General features: G+C 36.4%; 1 long non-coding RNA gene across 1 annotated transcript in view; it reads right to left on the reverse strand.

The window, feature by feature from the left end:
- The window catches only part of LOC140529870 (uncharacterized), a 59,268-nt gene that overhangs the window by 13,152 nt on the left and 24,879 nt on the right, over positions 1-21,237 (reverse strand). Inside the window, exons 2-5 of the long non-coding RNA XR_011975713.1 lie at positions 20,327-20,473; positions 15,588-15,637; positions 14,685-14,719; positions 13,261-13,464 (exon numbers count right to left, since the gene is read on the reverse strand). This is a non-coding gene — a long non-coding RNA (uncharacterized lncRNA). The remainder of the gene's footprint in view (positions 1-13,260; positions 13,465-14,684; positions 14,720-15,587; positions 15,638-20,326; positions 20,474-21,237) is intronic.

Raw genomic sequence — 21,237 nt, forward strand, 5'->3', positions numbered from 1 at the left:
TTATCATTTTCTTGTTCTGTCATGTTTGCCAATCTTATAGGTGTGATGTGGTACCTCAGAGTTGTTTTGATTTGCATCTCTCTAATTAATAGTGATTTAGAGCATTTTTTCATATGATTATAGATAGCTTTAATTTCTTCCTCTGAAAATTGCCTGTTCATATCCTTTGACCATTTATCAATTGGGGAATGACTTGTATGATTATACATTTGGGTCAGTTCTCTATATATTCTAGAAATGAGGCCTTTATCCCTGAGCTTAGCTGTAAAAATTCTTTCCCAATTTACTACATCCCTCCAGATTTTGGTTGCATTGGGTTTGGTTGTGCAAAAACTTCTCAGTTTAATGTAATCAAAATTATCCATTTTGCATTTCATAATGCTTTCTATCTCTCCTTTAGTAAAGAATTCTTCCCTTCTCCATAGATCTGATAAATACACTATTCCTTGCTTTTCCAGTTTATTCATGGTATCAATCTTTATACCTAAATCATGTACCCATTTGGACTTTATTCTTGTGTACGGTGTCAGGTATGGGTCTATGCCTAATTTCCGCCACACTGTTATCCAGTTTTCCCAGCAATTTTTGTCAAACAATGAGTTCTTATCCCGGAAGCTGGGGTCCTTGGGTTTATAAAACAGAAGGTTGCTATATTCCTTGCCTACTGCATCTTGAGTGCCAAGTCTATTCCACTTGTCTACCTCTCTGTTTCTTAGCCAATACCAAGTGGTTTTGATAATTGCTGCTTTATAGTACAGTTTGAGGTCTGGTAGCGCTAGGCCACCTTCCCAAGCATTTCTTTTCATTAGTCCCTTTGATATTCTGGACCTTTTGTTTTTCCAAATGAATTTTGATATTATTTTATCCAGCTCTAGAAAGTAATTGTCTGATAGTTTAATTGGTATGGCACTAAATAAGTATATTAATTTAGGTAGAATTGTCATTTTTATTATATTAGCACGGCCTACCCATGAGCAACTAATGTTTTTCCACTTACTTAAATCTGAGTTTATTTGTGCAAAAAGTGACTTGTAATTGTGTTCATATAATCCCTGGGTTTGTTTTGGCAGGTAGACTCCTAAGTATTTTATACTGTCTACCCTAGCTTTCAATGGGATTTCTCTTTCTATCTCTTGCTGTTGGACTTTTTTGCTAATATATAGGAACGCAGAAGATTTGTGTGGGTTTATTTTGTAACCTGCATCTTTGCCAAAGTTGTGTATTAATTCAAGTAATTTTTTACTTGAATCTCTGGGATTCTCTAGGTAAATCATCATATCATCTGCAAAGAGTGATAACTTAGTTTCTTCTTTGGCTATTCTTATTCCTTGAATATCTTTATCTTGTCTAATTGCTACAGCTAACATTTCTAGTACCATATTGAATAATAGTGGTGATAATGGACAACCTTGTTTCACCCCTGATCTTATTGGGAATGCATCTAGCTTATCCCCATTGCATATAATGCTTGCTGAAGGTTTTAGATAGATACTGCTTATTATTTTATGGAAAGTTCCCTTTATTCCTACGTTCTCCAGTGTTTTTAGTAGGAATGTGTGTTGTATTTTGTCAAAAGCTTTTTCTGCATCTATTGAGATAATCATGTGGTTTTTGTTAGCTTTGTTGTTGATGTGATTGATAATGCTAATAGTTTTCCTAATATTGAACCAGCCCTGTAGTCCTGGTATGAATCCTACCTGATCATAATGTATTAATCTCGTGATAAGATGCTGTATTCGTTTTGCTAAAATCTTATTTAAAATTTTTGCATCTATATTCATTAGGGAAATTGGTCTATAATTTTCTTTCTCTGTTTTGTCTCTTCCTGGTTTGGGTATCAAAACCATATTTGTATCATAGAAAGAATTTGGGAGGACTCCTTCTTCCCCAATTTTCAAAAATAGTGTATGTAGTATTGGAATTAACTGTTCTTTAAATATTTGATAGAATTCACTTGTGAATCCATCTGGCCCTGGAGATTTTTTCCTAGGGAGTTCATTGATGGCTTGTTCAATTTCTTTTTCTGAGATGGGGTTGTTTAAGTATTCAACTTCCTCTTCTGTTAATCTGGGCAATTTGTATTTTTTAAAATATTCATCCATCTCATTTAGATTATCGAATTTGTGAGCATAAAGTTGGGCAAAGTAGTTTCTAATTATTGTTTTAATTTCCTCCTCATTGGAGTTGAGTTCACCCCTTTCATTTTTAATATTAGTAATTTGATTTTCTTCTTTCTTTTTTTAATCAGATTGACCAAAGGTTTATCAATTTTATTAGTTCTTTCATAAAACCAACTATTGGTTTTATTTATTAATTCAATAGTTTTCTTAATTTCAATTTTATTAATCTCTCCTTTGGTTTTCAGTATTTCTAATTTGGTATTTACTTGGGGATTTTCAATTTGTTCTTTTTCTAGCTTTTTCAACTGCAAGCCTAAGTCATTGATCTCCTCTTTCTCTATTTTATTTATGTAAGCATTCAAAGATATAAAACTTCCCCTAATAACTGCTTTTGCAGTATCCCATAAGTTTTGGTATGTTGTCTCACTATTGTCATTCTCTCGAATGAAATTGTTGATTGTTTCTATGATTTCTTCTTTAACCCAACCCTTCTTTAGAATTAGATTATTTAGTTTCCAATTGATTTTTGGTTTCTCTTTCCATGGCCTTTTATTACATGTAATTTTTAATGCATTATGATCTGAAAAGGATGCATTGATTATCTCTACCTTTCTGCACTGGATTGTGAGTTTTTTATGTCCTAGTACATGGTCAATTTTTATAAATGTTCCATGTACCGCTGAGAAAAAGCTATATTCCTTTCTATTCCCATTTAATTTTCTCCAAAGATCTATCATATCTACCTTATCCAGAGTTTTATTTACCTCCTTAACCTCTTTCTTGTTCATTTTGAGGTTAGATTTATCGAGTTCAGAGAGGGGGAGGTTGAGGTCCCCCACTAGTATAGTTTTGCTATCAATTTCTTCCTTCAACTCCCCCAACCTCTCCTCTAAGAATCTGGATGCTATACCACTTGGAGCATACATGTTTAGTAATGATATTGCTTCATTGTCTATGGTGCCTTTTAGCAGGATATAGTTTCTATCCTTATCCCTTTTGATTAGATCTATTTCTGCTTTTGCTTTGTCTGAGATTAGGATTGCTACTCCTGCCTTTCTTACATGAGCTGAAGCACAATATATTCTGCTCCATCCTTTGACCTTTATCCTATGTGTATCCCCCCGTTTCAAATGTGTTTCTTGTAAGCAGCATATTGTTGGATTATGGCTTTTAATCCATTCTGCTATCCGTCTCCGTTTTATGGGAGAGTTCATTCCGTTCACATTCACAGTTATGATTACAATCTGTGTATTTCCCTCCAACCTCTTTCCCACCATTTGTGCTTTTAGCTCTCCCGTCTCCCTTCCCCTCCTCAATAGTATTCACTTTTCTCCCCCTCCTCCTGCAGCCTTCCCCTCCTTCTTTTAGCCCCGCTCCCTTTTAGTTCCCTTTACTCTTATTGCTTCTTTCCTCCCTTTTAGCCACCCTCCCCTTTCTTCCCCCTTCCCCTCCTACTACCTATAGAGCTAGTTAGGCTTATCTACTTAAGATTATTGTTCCCTCCTTTGAACAAATCAGATGAGAGTACCTCTCAAACAATGCTCATCTCCCTCCCCTCCTTCCCTCTACTATAGTTTTGTATTTCTTCCTGTGATATAATTTGCCATTTTCTGCTTCCCCCTTTTCACACCTCCTATTACAATCCCTTCTCATACTTAAATCATATTTTTGACATAACATCATTTACTTTATGCCCGTTCCCTCTACATATATCCCTTTTATCATAATACCTGCACAGTTCTCAAGATTAACAGGTATCATCTTCCCTTATAGGGAGGTAAACAGTTTGCCCTAATTGAGTAGCAAGTTTTTATTTTTGTTTTTTCCCCTCTGTTTACCTTTTTATGATTCTCTGGAGACCTGCATTTGAAGATCAAATTGTCTATTGAGTTCTGGTGTTTTGGTCAGGAAGCTCTGGAAATCCCTTATTTCGTTGAATGACTTTCTCCTTGCCTGAAATGTTATGCTGAACTTTGCTGGGTAGTTGATCCTTGGTTGAAGTCCCAACTCCTTTGCCTTACGGAATATTGGGTTCCAATTCTTTCGATCTTTTAATGTAGAAGCTGCAAGGTCCTGTGTGATCCTGACTGTGTGTCCTTGATATTTGAATTGTTTCTTTCTGGCTGCTTGTAGTATTTTCTCCTTCACTTGATAGCTCTGGAATTTGGCAACGATATTTCTTGGGGTTTTGAGTTTGGGATCCCTTTCGGGAGGGGAACGGTGGATTCTTTCGATGACGATTTTGCCCTCTGAGTCTAGTACTTCTGGGCAGTTTTCCTTGATGATTTCCTGGAAGATATTGTCCAGACTCTTTTCTTCATCATGGGTTACTGGCAGGCCAATAATTCTTAAATTTTCTCTCCTGAATCTATTTTCCAGGTCAGTTGTTTTTCCAATTAAATATTTTACATTTTCTTCTATCTTTTCATTCTTTAGATTTTGTTTCACTGATTCTTGTTGCCTCATTGAGTCATTAGTTTCTACTTGCCCAATTCTAATCTTCATCGTATTGTTTTCTTCAGTTAGCTTTTGCATCTCCTTTTCCATCTGACCAATTTTTCCCTTTAAGGAGCTATTTTCTCCATTTAATTTTTGTACTTCTTTTTCCATTCGACCAATTTTCCCAGTTAGGTTTTGGGTTTCCTTTTCCATCTGATCAATTTTCCCAATTAGGTTTTGGGTTTCCTTTTCCATTTGATTAACTCCTCCTTTTAGGGAATTATTCTCTCCAGTTAATTTTTGAACTTCCTTTTCCATTTGTTCAATTTTCCTTTTCAGAGTAATGTTTTCATCAGTGAATTCTTTTTTTATAATTTTAAAATCATTGGCCAGTTTTTCTTTTATATCCTCCTTCAGATGTTCCAGGTAATCTAGTTGTGCTTGCGAGAAATTCACAGTCCCATCTGAGGTTTCAGATGGAAGTACAGTCTCAGCTCTGACCTCTTTGGTGTTTGTGTTTTGGTCCTTATCCCCATAGAAAGATTCTATGGTTCTTTCATTTTTTGTCTGTTTTTTCTGATTCATGATGTTGGCTGAGTGTTGTAGTTTCTGGTTCTTTCAGTCAGAAGATACAGATCTTTTAAATTGAGCTGATGTGTGTCTAGGCTAAAAGCAGGCTTTTTTTTGTTGTTGTTGTTGTTTCCCAGATCAACCCTGGGGTTAGCTTGTTAGGTGTGTGGGAGGGGTGGTCTGGTCTCAGGAGATCTCCTCAGCTGACCTGAGGCAAAGGCAAGTTCAGGGGATGGTGATCCCTGCTTCCCTATTGTCTTCCCTTTTCCCCTGGAGGGCTAGGGCACGCCTAGAAGCTAATGCGTGTTCCCACCCCTCCTGGGGCTTGACTCCCATCTCTGAGGCTTGCCTGGGTATCAGTGCAAATTTTCTCTGCCCTGGGTCATCTGTCCTTCCAGATCGCCTCCGCCACAGTAGGAAGAATCCCCCTTTGCTATTTTTCTAGCCTCTGGTGTTATGAGACTATTTGCCCCCTTCTGCTGTTCCGGCAGATCCAGAATTTATCTGGGGAAGAATTTTATGGTCTTTTCACGGTCATCAGGGGGGAGGAGAGAGCATTTATTGATCACTCCGCCATCCTGGCTCCCGGAAGTTCAAGTAGTTGACTTACCGAAGTTTAGTCTTCAGGCTGAAGGTTTCAAGGGCTGCTGCGCTGATATCTGGAGCTCAGCGGCTCTCACCAGCTCGGTTTGGCTTGTCTCCTGCTCCGCTGGTTTCGCCCGCCACTCTTGGGCTTCTCAGGTCCCTTCCGCCCTGCTGCGCTGACCGCGCTGCGCTGTGCGCTGGGGGCTTACCCCCGCGGAACAGATCCTTCCCGTGGACCTTCCAGTCTAACCTGGGCTCCGAATCTGTCAAAGTCTGTTACCCACTGGATTCTACACCTCCAAAGTCTGGTCAGATTCTCCTTTCAGAGATATCCAGAGGAGTTTTTCCAGGCACTTAGGTGAGTCGTTGCTTACACTCTGCCATCTTGGCTCCGCCCCCTATTAACTCCATTTTATAGATGAAAAAACTAAAGCCAAGAGAAGTCCAGTGTCACAAAATCAGAGTCACAAAGCTAACTAGGTTACATTAGCTAATTAAGCCTGAAGAGCTTTATGCAATTAAAAACAAGTAGAACATTAGTTCCTAAATTTACTACTAGCTGGAAGGGTACAGTATACACATGGTCAGGTAAATAGAATTGTTTTGCTTTCCTTGCTGTTTTATTCAGGCCTGCAATTTCATTGTTGTGGGACACTTCTTGTGAAAAGCCATCTCACCTCCCTCTCCCACAGACTAGGAAATGTTCTGCAACTCTTACTGCAAGTGAAGAGGACAGCTGTAAAGACTTGGGTAAAGTAGAAGCGGAATGTCAGAGGTGATGCCTAGAAGGTGCATTGAAGGAAGTAGGGGATCAAAAGAGGCAAAGTGGAGGGAAGAGATGTATTCTAGAAATGGGACAGGCAAGTCAAACCCCTCTACATACAGAAGTGATTCTATTCTGCCCTCACTTCTCCGGGATTTTACCTAATACACTCACTCTCGTTTACCTTCAATATCTCCCTGTTCAATGCCTGACTTTCTGTTACCTACAAATATGCCCATACCTCTCTGTCCTCCAAAAGCCCGCACTGGATCCAGCTACAGCACAGTAAATAGAGGGCTGAGGATAGAATCAAGAAAACCTGAGTTCAAATCCAGCTGTGTGACCCTGGAAAAGTCAGTATCTGTTTGCCTTGGTTACCTCAACTTCAAAATGAGTATTTTAATAGCAGCTATCTTGAAGGTTATTTTGAGTATCAAATGAGATACTATTTGTAAATACTTAGCATAGTGTCTGGTGCATAGTAGGTGCTATAAAAGTATTTATTCCCTTCACTCACTTTTTATCCATTTCCACTACTTATGTCTCAGGGACCTAAACTTGAAAAGACCATCTATAATACGTTCCTCCATTTCCTTTTCTCTCACTCTCTTAATTCTCTAGAGTATGGCTTCAAGTTTCATCATTCTACTAAAACTGCCCTCTCCAGAATTATTCATAAACCCCTAATGACCAAATCTAAAGAACTTTCTTCAATACTCATTTTTCTTGATCTTATACAGACTTTGATACTTTTGAACACCCTCTCCTCTTCAACTCTCTTTTTCTCCCCCTAGGTGTTTATGACACTAGTCTCCGAGTTCTCCTCCTAACATCTGAGTTCTACTTTTCAATCTCTTTTGATGAATTTTCATTGGCATTAAGCCCTGCAACAGTGGGTATACCAATTGTTTCTGTCCCAGGCCCTCTTCTTTTATTCTATAGAATTTTACTTAGTCCTCTCATCATCTCCCATAGATTCAATCTCAATTCTAATGATCTCAAATCTTTTCCACCCCTCATCTCTCTAATCTCTTCAAGTCTTATGTTTTCAACTATTATACATCATGTACATCATAAAGTGGATGTTCCATTTAAACTCAACATGTTCAAAATTGAACTCATTATTTTTACCCCCAAATGTCCCCCTCTTCCTCTCTATACTTCACTGTAAAGGTTCACCCAGATTAACAATCTTGGAGTTCTCACTAATCTCTCATTCCACATCCTTATCCATTCTATTGTCAAGATATTTCTTACCTAAGCCTACTGCTACCATCTTGGTGCTTGATATCATCTCACTCCTTGACTCTTGAAATAGCCTGCTGGTTGTTCTTCTCCATGACTCAATTTTCTCCCTACCCAAGTCTATCCTTCACTGAGCTGTAAAATTATTTTTTCAAAAGTATATGCTCCCAGTCATCTATGGGAATAGATATATAACCCTCTATTTTGGCATTCAAAGTCACGTTTAACCTGTCCTCCTTACTTTTCTACTCTTCTTATATCTTACACTATCCACATACTCTGTGATGCAGTACTATTGACTTCTTTACTATTCCTGGCATAAGATCCTCCATCTCCTGACACCGAGAATTTTACTTGTTGTCAGCTTTGACTGGAATCCTCTCTCCTCTTCCAAAACCTCCTCTATTTCTGTTTCCTGGTTTCCCTGTCTTCAAACTTAAACTAAAATCCTTCCTTCAGCAGGAAGTCTTTCCTGATCTTTGCTAATGTAAATCCTTTCCCTCTGTTGACTCTTTCCAATTTATCTTGTCCATAGCTTGTTGTTTCACAGTTGTTTGGATACTCTCTCCCCAATTAGACTGTGAACTCTGAGAGGGATTATCTTTTGACTTTCTTTGTATTCCTAGTGTTTAGAACAGTGTACTATGTGCTTAGCACGTAGTGGGTATTTAGTAAATACTGACTGACCACCTAACTTTAATTCCAGTGCCTCTTTCTTTCCATTGTGCCATTCTTCTTCTTCCTCTGATGGGCTCTATCTTTGGTTTTATTGTTATTTTTTCCTGAGAAAAATTAGACCAGATATACGAAATGATAAATTTTGGAATCAAGAAAAGAAAGGTTGAAAACACCCCCAAAGGAAAGGAAAAGAGCTTACCAACCTGACTATGGGAAAGAGGATTATTTTAGGTCCAAATTCCTAATAATCTCTATTTCTCAAGAGCCATGCTAATGACCCATTAGACAAAACCCCCCACACTTAGCAGCCTCCCAGGCTCCATTCAATTCTCTCTTTGGCTGAAGGTCACCCATAATTATACTCTCACCTAGCTCCCAGGGTCACTGGGAGGAATAACTTGTATATTATTGAGAAATAGTTCACATGGTATGCATCAAAAGCTAGATTCACATCTTACCTTATCGAAAGTCACCAAAAAGGTAGGCTAACAAAAAAAATTATTTGGGGACACTGAGTAGGAGGGAATCCTCTGTTTGAAATACATATTTAAAAGTATTCTTGCCCCTTCCCCAAATAAGTGTAGCCACTTCTAAATATCATCTCCCAAAGGTATCTTAGTAAATGCTGTTTGATATGTCATGCATTGCTCACCACTCTCCATACATCATCTTGTCTTTTTGGTGAAAGTAAAGGGTGATGAGACATGACAACAGTCATAAGTCTGTTGTGACTTTTTAAAATGAATTTTTTGGAATATTTCAACCTTCCATGTAAAAGCATAGCTATATTGAGGCAGTGTTCTTTAGCTTAAAAATGGAGCAAACCTCAAAGTTTTGATTTAAATGCATGTTGTTTTTTGAGTAAGTTCCCATTAAAACTGGAAAAAACCCCCTTTTTGATGCATTTAAAAAGAACAAATTATAGCCTGAATCCATGGGGAAATCACACATTTAAATTGTTCATGTTTATTTCTTCTTGGCTAATAGAGAAGTTTTTATAGGCAGGAAGGGGGAAAATGTACAGCTGGGAAGGTGAAGAAAAGTTGTGAGTTCAGAGGTAATTAAAAAACTGAGTAAATGGATTCTGCATCATGAGGCTGTATGACTTGTAAGGATCTAGGATAAAAACTAGAGAAAAAGAGATTTTTAAATAAATTGATGCTGATGTGGGAGGAGGAAGAGAGGAAGGGATGGTGTTTTTTAAAGCCATACAGATTTGAGTTGAAGGCCAAACAATCCATTAAGATTTAGGGAATCCCACTGTCTAACTAGAGCACAATCTATTGGTTCTGCATCCATGTTTAGTCAGTTGATTTATCAATCAATAAGCATTTATTATGTACTATGTGCCAGAAACTGTGCTAAGCACTAGATCTACACAACTGTCTCTGATGTTCTTTTGTTGCATTTTCATCCTTGTGGGAATCTAAGAAACCCAAGATCTGAGGGTTGCTGAATTTGTGACCCTTTGGAAACTGAGACTGCTTCAATCTTTTCTTGGATAGAAAGAGGACAGGAAATCTAGACAGTTCTTAGCTTACAAGGAATCTGAAGTGATATAATCTTCAAGTTGTGGAATATAGGGTTGATTGCTTCTTTTTTCCTTCTGCTGCCCTTGCACATAAGACAGGCTAATCAACATGCAGCAAGGGGGTGGCCATTAACCTGAGTTTTGGTCTTCCAGCAATCCCTGAGCTACAAAAAAAGCAGTCAGACTCTTAGCTATGATGGCCAATACCCTCACTGCTGTGTTGTCTAGAGACTCATCAACCAGAGAACAAGATATTCTGAGGGCACTGCAAAAGAGATCCTCACTTTATAGCATGGACAAAGAAGGAAACTGGGAGAAGAAAGGAACTTTGCCAAAGACAATTTTTACTTCTGTGATTTCTGTCAGGCTAATGTCCACGAGAGAAACACAGATTTATCTCACTGCTTTTCACCCTTTTCTCCTTAATTTACTCCCAGAACTCCATAAAAACCAGAATTGACTAATTGGGCAAAGTAATACAAAAATTCACTGAAGAAGATAATTGCTTAAAAATTAAAATTGGGCAAATGGAAGCTAATGATTTTGCAAGAAATCAAGAAACAATCAAATAAAGTCAAAAGAATAAACAAGATAGAAGAAAATGTTATATATCTTTATATAGAAACATGTATATATAGAAGCATATACATATACACATACATATATACACCTATTATATATAGATATAGACATATATATGTGTGTGTATGTGTATGTATGTATATGTGTATATATGTGTGTATGTGTATATATATATACATATATATATGTATATATATATATATATATATATATATACACATATAGAAACTGACTTGGAAAATAGATCTGGGAGAGATAATTTAAGAATTTTTGGACTACCTGAAATCCATGAGCAATTAAAAAAAAAAGAAACAAGACATCATATTTCAAGAAACTATCAAGGAAAGCTGTTCTGATATCCCTGAACAGAGGGAAAAATAGAAACTGAAATAATCCAGAAATCACCTTCTGAAAGAGATCCTAAAATGAAAACTCCAAAGAATATTATAACCATATTCCAGAGCTTCCATGTCAAGAAGAAAATATTGCAAGTAGGGAGAAAGAAACAAATCAAATATCTTGGAGTCATGGTCAGGATCACACAAGATTTAACAACTTTCACATTAAAGGAACAGAAAGTTTGAAATATGATATGCCAAAAAGGTAAAGAACATAGAATTGCAATCAACAATGACCTATTCATTAAAACTGAATATAATCCTTCAAGAAAAAGAATGAATACTTAATGAAATAGAGAACTTCCAAGCATTCCTAATGAAAAGAACAGAACTAAGTAGAAAATATGACTTTCAGATACAAGACTCAAAAGAAGCATAAAAAGATATACATGAAAGAGAAATCATAAGGGACTCAATGAAGTTGAGCATTTACATTTCTACATGAAATATAATACATGTAACAACTAAGAACTTTATCATTGGGGCATTTAGAAGTATACATAGAAAGAGGATACTAAAGTGAGTCAATTATATTGTGATGATGTAAAAGTAAATAGATATGTGAGAAGGAAGGGTAAAATGGGAGAAGAGAAAAGGGAGAACGATGGCAAAAAATATCTCACAAAAAAGGGACACAAGGAAGATTCTTTACAGTGAAGAAGGTGGGGGGGAATGCTTGAACCTCATCTAAATTGGTTCAAAGAGGGGAAAATATATAGAAGTACACAATAGCCCAACTATTTTGGAGGATAATCTAGAACTATCCCTGAAGGACTGAAAAACTGAGAATACTCTTTGACCCTCCAATACCACAGCTAAGTCTGTATCCCAAAGAGATCAAAGGAAAGGAAAATTATCTATTTGTAAAAAAAATCATACCAGCTCTTTTGGGGGTGGCAAAGAATTGTGAATGTGGGGAATGGTTGAACAAGTTGTGGCATGTGATTGTGATGGAATACTATTGTGTTAAAAATGATAAGGTGCATGGTTTCAGAAAAAAAAAACATGGGAAGACTTATATGAATTCATGCAAAGACAATTGAGAAGAACATTGTACATAGTAATAGTAATATTTCACTATGATTACCTGTCAATGACTTAGCTATTCTGATCTCTAAAATAATCTAAGACAATTCTGAAGGATTTATGATGAAAAATGCCATCCGTCTCCAGAGAAAGAACTAATGGAGTCTGAATGCAGATTGAAGCCAAATTTTTTTTCACTTTTCTTTTTTATTCTTTTTTTTTTTACAACATGGTTAATCTGAAAATGTGATTTCCATAATTTCACATGTATAACTGGCATCATATTTCTTAATTTCACAACAAGTGTGGGCGTCATGAGAGAGAGGGAGGAAATTCAGAACTCATTTTAAATGATTGTTAAAAATAAATATTTTTAAATAAAACAAAACATAAACTTTACATTTGAAGCAAAATTCTATATCATTCCTTATCTAAATTTGGGATATGTCTAACATCAACACTTGAAGTTATGTATTTCTTGGTGAGAAGAGTAATCTAGGCATCTCCAGGCTGATTGCCATCTGATAGCAAGTAAGAAATGTTAGACTTTTAAGGAGGCTATTGCTCACAAAAATGCCAGAGAGATTCTGATGAAACTGTTGGACTAGAGCTCAACAGGGTCATCACATGGTGGAAAACTCAGATAATGCATTCCCTCACTAGTTAAATATTTGATAAGTGAGATATATTTCCTTTCTGTAGACTTGAAGAAGGTAGCACCTAAGCCACATAAAACAAAAGGCACCAGGGAAAGAAAGAGGGCACAGAAGTTTGGAGTGCCACACTACTATGCCCTCAAGGTGTGATCAGACCTTAGTAAAATAAAGAAGAAAAGTTTTCTGATGCACTGCTGTGGACACATGTGAAATTAATTGGACAAGATGAATAATATCTTTCCCATAACTGCCAAAACAATCTTCTTAGATAACATGGTACATCATGTCACTTTCTTGCTACTCATTGTTGCTTTTGGAATGAAAAACAAGTGGTCCAGATTAGCACTGATGCCCTTTACAATATTACTTCTTGCATTTCTTAACTTAATTCCAATTACTCTCCTTTGTCTGCTTTAGATTTCAGCTCAAATAGCCCCTTTGATTCTCTCTAATCATTTCATGACCTTATTCCGTGCTTGTGCAAAAGCTATGTTCTAGACCTGAAATTCACTTCTTCACCTTCTCAGAATTACAAGGTTCTTTTTTTTTCATTCAACAAGCAAGTGGACCAGTTTTTATTAAGTGTATACTATTTTCCAAATACTAAGCTAAGAACAGGGAATACAGTTGCAAGCAGAAATATAGTACCTGTCCTCAAGGAGCTTACCTTCTAATGGAGGAAGACAACATATCAAAAGAGTGCTGAAAAGGAGAATGGGGGGATTCTCATAGAGACCTGGTAGAAAAAATCCAGAGAGTCAGGTATACAGCCTGAGGAAGAATGAAGACATAGAGGGCCTGGGCATAATCCTTAAAATGTAATATGAAAGAGGGAGTAGACTTATTTTTTTCTTGATTCTAGAGGGCAAACCTATGGAGAAATAGATACCACAGTTACACAGATTTCTTCTTGCTTTAAGGAAATAAAAAATAAAAAAAAACAATAAAAGAATGAATAATTAACTAAATGGATAGATAAATGGATTAGCTAATTACTAAACAAACAAGTATGGACTTCTTCACAACTAGAGCTATCCAAAAGTGGAACGGACCATCTCACGAAATTACCAGTTCCCCATCGTTAGATGTTTTTTACCTGAAGCATGGTCAAAGATGTTGCAAAGAAAATTCCCTTTTCAAGCAAACACTTGTCACTAGATAACTTCTAAGGCTCCTTACAATTTGGAGGTTATGCTATTAAATTATTCTAGAGGTGTATAATACTTAAGCTCTTTATGAAAACCAGAAAGAGGAAGTTTGTAAGGAATACATTTTGCATCTGTATCCCTCCTCATATAATTGTTACTGGCCCCGAGTTTATTGATCTTATGGATATTTAAATAGAATTTCCCTTCTTTATACAAGCAGGCTTTTTAATTAATAGCATGTTTAGCTGTTAGATTTGGTCTCAGTTTGGTCAAAGCCAACTTCTTTGGACTTATTGACTATTATTTCCCCTCTCCCATATGCTCTGTTTGACCCATACTAGTCTTCTAGCTCTTCCTTAATATGGATATTCTGTCTCTCCTTCATACTTGACTAAGATTGTCTCCTACTATAATGCATGGTCTACTCATCTCTGCTTCTTGGAATGTCTAACTTCATCTCAGTCTCAATTTAGGGAAGTCTTTATGACACATTTAATTGTTAGAGCAATATCAAATTATATTGTATTTATGATCTGCTACATATGTCTATGTATTATGTTTAATATTTTACAGAGCAATAAGCTAGTGAGGCTCAGAAAAGGACATCATTTACTTAGGGCCATGGATCTTGCAAATATTTAAACTGGGACAGCAACTCAAGTCTGATTCCAGCACTTTTTTTCATTCCCCCCATCCCCACCCCCTTACACCACAGTTTAGGATTTCATCAGAAGTCTACTGAGAAGCAGCAGAGGCTTGTGGACAGACTTCTGGCCTTTGAGTCAAGAAAATTGGCTTAAATGACTAATTAGCCCAGAGTATAGCATTGACTGTAGTATAAAAATTAATTACTTATATGATTGACAGCATGCCATTTAACATCTATGGACTTCAGTTTTCACATATGTAAAGTGAGAGGAAAATTAATAATAGTCATACCTACCTCATGTGGTAAGGGGAGGAATGGACTCTGAAGAGCTGAAGGGGTTAAAGAAAAATGATTCATCATTACCAAAGTCTAGCACACCCACACATGTTCTCTAGTGGAATGTATCAGAAGGGAGCATCTCTCTGTCTCTGTCTCTGTCTCTGTCTCTGTCTCTCTCTTCTTGCACTCCCCATTACTTTGTTTCTATTTTGCATATATTTTCAATTTAATTATCTTCCAGTTTTTACCCAGTAGAATAAAACTCCTCAAGGGTAGTAACTGGTTTTTTTATGCTTGAATACCTAGTGCCTAGCAGGTAATTATCACGTTTATTTCTTCGAATTGCACTAAATTGTTCCAGTTCTTTCTTCTTCCAGGAGAAAGTAAGCACCTTGAGGGCAGGGACTACTTGCATGTTTTGCTTTTATTTTTGTGTCTCCAGCACCTAACAGAGTCTTTCAATTAAAAAATAATTAATAAATAACCATGGAATGAATCTTTTTTTACTATCTTATTCTAGAAACTGGAGACTACATATGTTTTCAATAAATCAAACACCTGACAGAACATCATTTGACAAGGGCTTTTGATGAAAAGAAAATTGTCCAGAAAAAACATTAAAGCCATCAGTAAGAATTTCCAAATATTTAAAAGAAAAGTTTTTTTGTTGTTTTTGCCTTGAAGAAATAAAAACAATGAGCACTATACAAGTTGATTGACATGAGAAATCTGAGCTGGACATCTAAAATTCCAATAGTATTTAAGGAAGAGGTGGAATCTTATTTTCATCCAAACTTTAGAAATATCTATAGTCATTTATATATTGTACCTTTCTTAGACAAAACAAAGAAGCCGGAGTTACTGAGCACGTGAGAAAACATTTAATAATTTTACTGTAGAAATGTTAAATGGTAATACCTCCAAATTTCTTGTTCTTATGAATGGCAAGTGTCTGCAAATTCATCATTCTGAAAAACAAACAAACAAACCTTATTGAGTATTCAGTGCATGAGTTGATTTAATAAAAAAATTAATAAAGCCCAATAGGAAGAAAAATGCATGTGTTTTTAAACCTGGAGTTAGGAGACAAGATTTAAGTCTATAAAAGCAATAATTAAAATCTAATACCATATTATTTGAAACAGGACCTGAATATTCATGTTGAGTTAATTGCCATAGACCCTACCAATTCTGTTGGCAGTGCTATATTGGGTGAATATTTTCCTAGACTTATTTGTTAATATAATGTAAATTTTTATGGGAAAAAACCCAACAACTCTCTAACATGAAGGGCCTTCTGTTAGAGAAGTCACTAACGATTTAAAAACATATATTTAAGTCATATTTACTGGAAATAAGTGGAAAATTGGCCTTTTGAGAATGCTGAAATCAGAGATGTTTAGTTTCTTTGTGTCAACTAATCAGGGGGAAGGGAGCTTTTTCTTTCTTTCTTTTTTTTTTTTTTTTTTTTAATGCAAAACAGATGAGCCTTCTGGAGCTCCATAGAAGCTGAATATTGTGCTATTCCCTTTTAAAGATGGATTTCAGAGGTAGGGAACCTGCAGCCTCGAAGGCACATGTGACCTTCTAGATCCTTAGGTATGGCCTTCTGACTGAGTCCAAGTTTGACAACAAATCCTTTTATTAAGGGGATTTGTTCTGTGAAGTTTGGAATCAATTAAAGGGCCACCAACACAGGGGGACCTACAGGGTTACATGCTGCCTCAACACCACAGATTTCCTCACCCTGGAAATCATCTACATTGATAAACTTTTGCATAATCTACCTAGCAACTATTGTTGATTTCCTTCAGGCAAGTTAAAGTCTTGGAACCCAGGGATTTAATAGATAAGGAATTAGAAATGAGGAGTTAAGTGATTATAATACTTGAACAAGTATAGATGGGCCATAACCACCAAACACCCCATGCAAGTGTCTCTCTACTTGGCCCTATCACACTTGTTCTGGAAAGATGAACTGGATAAAACCTTAGCAATGTAATTCAGGAGCATGTGTGGTTCAAGAAATTGAATGATTCTGCCAATGTTAGTTTGAATGTCCTAACCTTGAGAAATAACAGTATGTGAAGGATCTGTATAAACATCCATGAATAAAAGACAGAAAGAGCAAATAAAATTTTCTCATATTTCTTTTTTTTAATCTCTTATTTTCATATCTGTCAGGTATTGGATCAGGGTTATTTTTAAATGTCAAAATGAAAAGAAAAGATGTTTTCTCCTTGCTTAATTGACATTCTATTAGGGGGTAGAGCTTTATTTTCTCTGTTCAACCTATCAAATCTTCAACATTATCTTCATATACAGCTTTCTCCTACCTCAACAACTGTGAAAATACAATGAAATAGTTTGCCATCTTTCATATCCTGTTTATAAGCTCCAAATAATTATTTATCTGGCAGTAAACCCTTTTAGCTCTCCTTGCCCAAAATAACGTGGCATGGTAAGCAGGGAAGTTCCTATTATTCCTATTATTAAGTTCCTATTCTAAAAGGTACATGCTATTATCATCCTCATTTTATGGAACAGGAAACTGAGACAGAGAAGGATTTTGTGACTTTCATGGTTCAGACAAAGATTTAAAGTTAAATCTTTCTGATTCCAGGCCCAATACTCTATCAACTGCACCATTTAGCTTTTAGCTATGTCATAGAAAGAGTGATGCTGGATGTGGAGAACCAGAGAACTGACTTCAAAATCCTGCATTTGATACTCTACTGCATCTTGGAATAAGTCACTTAATCTCTCTGTGCTATAGTAGCCTTATATCTAAAGGAAGTGGGTTAGCCAGATGATATCTTAAATTTCCTTTCAGGTTTAATATTTTATGAGATGATTTGTCATAAGTACAACACAGGAGTCTACAACATACTTTGTGTGGGTCTATGCCTATGTTTGTCTGTGGAAAGGAGTTCCACCCTGATTTCATCAGTTTAGGAAACTATGATGTTGAATTTCCCTTACTGGTACAGATTTGACACTGCAGTGAGTGATAATCTAAAGTCACACAGCTAGTACCCCAAAAGCAAAATTTTAAATTCAGGTCTTTTTTTGATCCCATGACCTGCCCCCTGCCACTACTCTATGGATGCTCTCATAAAATGTTGTCCCAATATAGGACAGGGGTCTAGATTGAAATATACCCTGTTAATGCAGGGATTGGTCTCATTATGCCATGGGATTATTCTCATCCTTCAAAGAATGTGTTTGACATGTACAAAATTATTCTGGTGCACTATGTACATGTTTAACCTCATTGCATTAGATTGTAAGTTCCTTGAGGACTGGGACCATGTTGTATAAATCTTCCTCAACCTACTTCTGGTGCTTAGTAAATGTGGGTTGAATACTAGTCAATAAAGAATGAGGGATGGTCATTTGAGGGTTTAAACTTATTATTATAATGGAATTAGACCCTGTGCAGAGAGAAAATGAATGTCTATTGGTGACTATTAACACTGGAGATGTTCATCATTAAGGGCAAAGTTGCTTTCAATTTAATTTTCATAAAGCTCTAGGTAAAATGTTGCTGCTCTGTGGTACATCAGTGGTTTCTAAGATGCATTAGAATAATGTAGCTCAGAAAGGACATTTCTAAATCTAAATCCATGGTGTAATAAAAGAAATATAAATACTTAGGAGGCAAGTGCTTTTCTGTTGACAGGTTGGAGTAATTTATCCTTTTTTATATTGAAGATTATATGTATGTGTGTGTGTGTTTCCTCATTTCTTGCTATAACTTTAAAGAGATGTAAGAAAAAAGCTCTCTGGCTTCATTTTGTATCAGCTCTAAAAATGGCATTAGACAGCAAACGGAATGCTTTAGATTCTGATACTGGTTATTCCATATGCATACACACTTCTGTCATGTATGTGAACATTATAGGTAACTGTGACCATAAGGGCAATACAGAGGCAGAGGGATATAGACTGGATAAGGGAAAAAGATAGGGCAGATGAAAAGGAGGACAAGAAACAGGAGGAGGAGGAAAGGAAGGAATTTAATCAGTCCTACTACACGCCAGACACAATGTTAAGCACTGGGTAATATAAAGAAAGGGAAGAGACAATCTTTACTGTTTACAATCTAAGGCAAAGAGCTATGTATAAAGTAGGCATATATGGGATAAATTGAAACTAATCAATAGAGCAAAAATCAGTAGAGCAAAAGCAAAGAGGAAAAGGGGAAGAAGAGATAGAAGGAAGGTATGAGGGAAGGAGAGAAAGGAGAAGAGAAGGAGAGAAGGAAGGAAAGAATAAAGGAAGTTAGGTAAGGAAGAAAAGAAGGAAGGAAGGAAAGAAGGAAGGAAAGAGGAAGAAAAGGAAAGAAGGAGGGAAGGAAGGAAGGAGAGAAGGAAGGAAGGAAGGAATACATGATAGAATGAAGGAAAGAACTTGTGAAATTTGGTTCTAACGATATATATGAAGGACAATTTTTCTTGTTCAGACTGTGTGGGGAGAGATGTATTTTGGTCACTATTCCTATATTCAGCATACTGCAAAATTACTTCTTCACAATCATCAACTTCATAACCTGAAAAGAAACTCTTTGGGCATCCATCTTCCCCAGTCTGATTTTGGGAATTATGTCTATGTTCACCTACAAGCAAAACTTTTCAAAATAAAGCCATATCCAGGTGCATTTGAGATGAAGTTGTCACAGTCATTCCAGTTCATATCCAGTCGATATTAAAAATAGAGTTTTTTACAAGGTAAGCAACAGGGAAATTACATTTTCTAGATTCAGGTCCCCTACACAATTGTCAAGTGATGTGGCATCAACATCAAGCAAAGAGTTTGATTTTATGACAATGTGTTTACAAATATATTAAGGGTGGAATTTCCAGGATGTTGAATGGGATTTGAGATGCATTTCTGGCTTATGATCACAGTAGATGCTTGTCTGCAGCCAAGTCTCTTGATAATATGATGGAAATGAGACTGGTGTTTATTTTTGTTCCTCTATGGTGGAAACTACCAATAAAAACACCTATTTGGATGGTGTTTTAAGTGCCACGAGAATGCACTAATTAAATATTGCAGAATGAATGTCCCGGAAAGGGTGTCACTCACATAAAAATGCTTCAATACAGAGTCAATTTTGAATACTGAAATGCCCCATATGAAATGCCAGATAAATTACTGGAGCTCATCAAAATGAAGGCACACATCACCAACTATTCCACATGTCTCCATACTACAGTCTGAAATTAAAATCCAGCCTGCTTTGCTCCCCTTTTGTCCTTCTGCGATAAAGTGAGATTTCTTGATGGGAAAACCTCCATGGGATAGTGGTTTGGATAAACTACAAGTTCTTCTCTGAGCCTGACTCCTTCCAGGCCCATTCTATTCACAACACATAATAATTAATTTAACGACAGCAGCTCAAAGAATTTCCTCTGCAAAAAAAAAAAAAAAAAAAGGAAAAGAAAATTTAAATGTATCATGGAAAAATACAGATAGATATAGATAGATAGATGGATGGATGGATGGATGGATGGATGGATGGATGGATGGATGGATGGAGAGAGGTGATTTACCAAATTTCTGAATTTAAAATACTAATACTAATAATCAAGTCAGAGATGGAGATTTGAATGCCATTATTAAAGTTTAGGGTAGCTCGTATGTCTCTTTACTGTTCACTTTGGTGCACTTTTCCTTTGAGAAGCTAGATTTCCAGGTGCTGATAGTCTGGTTTCATTTTTATTTTTGCATTCCACCTCCATCTCAGATTGTCCATGTCACTCTCCATAAAGTTCTCTTGTTTTCTTCTATGGTTACATCTACATTAGAAAGGGAATATAGAAAATCATAATCAAAGGTGATGTTGTTTTCAACCTTAGAGGCCATCATTCTGATAAATCCCATTTGATTTTCCTGATCATAATAAAGTTCTTCTCCCACCCAGTCTCTCTCCCTATCTCACTCTATTTCTTAGTCCTCCTCTCCTTCTCAAAATATCTAGCAAACTGTAAAATTGAGATAATAACAGCGCCTACCACACAGGGTTGTTGTGAGGATTTCAGGAAATATTTGCAAAGAACCTAGCACGGTGCCCAACCCAGAGGAGGTACTTAATAGTTATTCCCTTCTCCTTTGTTCACTTAGTACAGATATACATATGGTTATGTATTATTATATCATACAATATTATATCATACAATCAGAAGATAAGTTCCCTGAGGGAAGGGCAAATTTCCCTTTTGTCTTTCTATCCTTAGCATGTAGCTTACGGGCTGGTCCACAGTAAAAATGTAAACAAATGTTTGTTGGCTTGCAGTTTAATTCAAATTTCTTTCAGCAACAGTTAAAGTCCTGTATTCAGGACAGGTCATATTGATTCAGGGACATGAAGATTTATTTTGAAAAGCAATGTGTGAATTCATAGCATGATTGTTTCTAAGTCATGTAGGTTTATCTCATGACATCTTTTCCCTTCTTCAAGTGGATTGTCTCTGTGACTTCTCATCAAAGAGTGAGAGAGCAAACATCGAAGTTCATCTTACAGATAATATTGTTTGAACTGGTAGACACGCTGTGGCCACAC

The sequence above is a fragment of the Notamacropus eugenii genome, chromosome 2, assembly GCF_028372415.1.
Source record: "Notamacropus eugenii isolate mMacEug1 chromosome 2, mMacEug1.pri_v2, whole genome shotgun sequence".
NCBI lineage: Eukaryota > Metazoa > Chordata > Mammalia > Diprotodontia > Macropodidae > Notamacropus > Notamacropus eugenii.